The sequence below is a fragment of the Mandrillus leucophaeus genome, unplaced genomic scaffold, assembly GCF_000951045.1.
Source record: "Mandrillus leucophaeus isolate KB7577 unplaced genomic scaffold, Mleu.le_1.0 Scaffold352, whole genome shotgun sequence".
Classification (NCBI taxonomy): domain Eukaryota; kingdom Metazoa; phylum Chordata; class Mammalia; order Primates; family Cercopithecidae; genus Mandrillus; species Mandrillus leucophaeus.
This window is the reverse complement of record NW_012103721.1, coordinates 622,216-626,009: the sequence shown is the minus strand read 5'-3', so window position 1 is coordinate 626,009 and position 3,794 is coordinate 622,216.

The window sequence follows — 3,794 nt, the reverse complement described above, 5'->3', positions numbered from 1 at the left end:
TCATTAACTTCATCTATATTAAATAAAAATATACATGGATTTTAAGAAAAGTTCGATTTTCCAGTTACAAATCCTCCAATTAAATGTAATGAGGCCAGGCACAGTGCCTCATGCCTGTAATCTCAGCACTTTGGGAGGCCGAGGCGGGCAGATCACCTGAGGTCAGGAGTTCAAGGCCAACCTGGCCAACCTGGCCAACATGGCAAAACCCTATCTCTACTAAAAATACAGAAATTAGCCAGGCATGGTGGCACATGCCTGTAGTCCCAGCTATTCAGGAGGCTGAGGCACAAGAATCACTTGAACCCGGGATGCGGTGGTTGCAGTGAGCCGAGACTGCACCACTGCAATCCAGCCTGGTGACAGAATGAGACTCTGTCTCAAAAAAATAAGTAAATAATGCTACCAAAGTTTGTAAGCTGTTGTTCAGAACATGGAAATAACCTTACTCATTCATGCAATACTTTCCATGCACTAAGCACTATTTTAGGTGATAGAGATACTGTAGAAATAAAAGACAAGCTTCCCATATTATATAATTTATGTAACTTAATTTAGGAAAACTGTGGTATAAACAATACATATTATGTGTGTATACCCTTGTGTGTATATTTACATTTCAGAACTTAATCAATGCCCTAGCAGCTGTTAGCTAGCATTTCTACTACTGTTATCAGGAGCCCACATTCCTGCTTACTATTTTAAATATCATTATTTACAAATACAAAAGATGTGTTAGTTAGCAAAGGAGCTATTAGAAATAATTTTCATTTGTGAAATGAGTGTTCTCCAAGACATGTGGTTGGTTAAAATACTGGACAGGCCCCACCATCTCTGCAAAAACAAGACCAAAACATCTGGTAGGACCAAAAATCTAAAGCTGCAGTACAGTACTTAAGACATGGAATCCTTTGGCCCCACTTCTCTCCATTCCCCAGAGGACTCAGTTGCCTGACTTGAGCCACAGCTGGCCGGTCTTGCTGTCAGGACATCATTATTGTAACTGCATTGGAGGAACCCATTCATGCAACTCCCAGTCAGAATGTCCAAGGACAGAGAGTTTGACTTGTCCCAAGTGGCAAGACTGTCTGTGGCTCTTTACTGTTCCTGCTTGCTAACAGATGACTATAAACGTGGCAGAATTAAGACTAGAAATTGCTCTCATTGTTAATTTACCAGCTGGGAGCAAAAGACTATAAAGGAAAGGAAGAAGAATGCTCATCTCTTTCGAAATTCTGGAAGCTACCAAAATTGAACAAAAGAACCCAACAAGGCTACAAGGCCAGATTGGGTTAAGTCAGTCTGCAACACTGCCCTTATGAACATTATATTTTAGTAGAGGAGATGGATAATACAGGGTGTGGTGGCATGTATCTGTAGTCCCAGCTACTCAGCAGGCTAAAATAGCAGGATGGCTTGAGCCCAGGAGTTTATGACCAGCCTAGGCAACATAGCAAGATCCCACTTCTAAATATTTTTTTTAAAAAGACAAAAAACAAGTAAACACATATCAACAGTGGTAAGTATTAGGAATTGTATTAGTCTGTTCTCATGCTGCTATGAAGAAATACCCATGACTGGATAATTTACAAAGAAGAGATTTAATTGGCTCACAATTCTGCATGGCTAGGAAGCCCTCAGGAAACTTACAATTATGGCAGAAGGCACCTTTTCACAGGGTGAAAGGATAGAGAATGAGAGTCAGCAGGGGAAATCATAGATGCTTATAAAACCATCAGATTTCGTGAAAACTCACTCACTATCATGAGAACAGCATGGGGGAAACTGCCCCCATGATCCAATCACCTCCACCTGGTCCCACCCTTGACATGGGGATTATTACAATTCAAGGTGAGATTTAGATGGGGACACAGAAGGAAATAAGCAAACTGTTACAGAAGGCTCTGAGAAGATAGCTGAACTGAGAGCACTAATCATAAGAGGATAATCTTCCAGACACAGGTACAAAGACCTGAAAGCAGGGAAGTATAGGATACATTTCAGAAATGAAAGACCTAAGTGACTGAGGATAGTGGGTAGAGGGGAAAGTGATCCAAAGTGATAGTGGAAAGAGGAGAAAAAGCCCGATAATACCTGTCAGGTCTGTCTTGATAGGTGGCAGTAAGGAGTTTGGATTTTATTCACAGTGTAATGGAAGCCACTGAAGAAGGTTAAGAGCCTGATTCACTATGGTTACCATATAGAGAAATGAACTGTAATGCTCAAGGAAGTAGAGAAAACAGATAGGAGATTGTTATAGCAATTCAGGCAGGAGATGATGGTGCAGGACTAAAGAGTGGAAGTAGAGATAGAGAGGGGTAGACAGATATTTTGAAAGTAAAAGTGACAGGGTTCAGCAGCTCTCAATTACTTAACCCTTAAAATACGTGACATATGACACTAATAGTTCCATATATTCTTTTTAAGAACGATCGCTATTTAGCAACCAGGAATAATTATCTCTGTTCTTAAAAATGTATTCAGGTATAAACTCAGGGCCCAGGAATACAGATCCCCACACTGCAGACTGAGCAGGAACTCCTGCTCTATCCACCTGCTCAATAAAGGAAGGCAAGTGAGGATGCTCCCATTTCTAATCTCCTGTCCGTGACTCTGCTGGCCTGGAGTAAGCCTAATGAAGGTCGCCAACAGTGAGGGATGGTACAGGACCCCAAAAGGGTTAATAGCTGACAGGACTAGAGGTTTCTACAATGTTCCCTTCAGGCCAGTCCCCTATCAACATGGTACCCCTTCTTTCTCCTCAGACTCCTTGAACCAATCTATCTGCTTCCCTTCCCACTGCTAGCACTAGCTCCTCTGGCATGGTTTCCTCTTTCCCTATAGCCCAACCTGAAATTGAATTCATTTTCACATAAATGTCAAAGGCACAGAAACCAGCAGCCACCTATATCTATTTCCATTAAAGCAAAAATAATTTATCTAACACCTGTTATGTGTCATGTGTTATTTTAGAGCTTTCAATGTATTTACCCATTTCATCCGCATGAAAATCCTATCCCCATTTTACGAAGAGGAAACTGAGATACAAAGAAGTTACTAAACTTGCCCAGCCAGCAAGTGGCAGAGCCAGGGTTAGAACCCAGGCAGTCTGGCTGCAGTCCCCACTTTTGAGCTATACTGCCACTGGAGTCCAGCTTCAAAGTCATGTTCTTCAGGGAGACAATGAAACAACTGCAGTCAACATCAGAAAGGTCCAAGATGCAATTTAAAGATAGTATCCAACCCATATTTTAATGCAGAAATGTTCAAGTAGATACTTTTATGGTTTCCACAGTGCCGAAATTACGCAAGTTTGTTTTCATCAAGTTTTGGAACACTTCCAGAAAATCAGATTAATATATGAAGAAGAGAAAACATTCATTTTTCATGAATATGTAGTAAAAGAGAGCAACTCATGTACACACTTGTCAGTTCTGTCAGAATGTAACCCTGCAGGGTAGGAAGCACCCATCTTCTGTGAGAACTTCCCACAAAGAGAATTATTAGTGTAGAATGAATGCTCAATTCAGAAATAAATAGCATTCTTCAAATGTCAGAGGCATCCCCATGGAATAACTCAGGTTCCCAACAAGACTATTAAGCTGATGTTACAAACCGTAGCCATGAAGAAAGGAGTTCATCTATGCTGACAGTGATTGGGAGTAGAAACAAAAAGGCTAAGAACATTCTCATTATCCAACAGTTTTCTGACTTAATCTTCTAAGAATGAACAGAAGTTTAGAATTCGGAGCCATGGGACTCTCATCACCCAAAGCTGCAGATCAAAAAAAAAA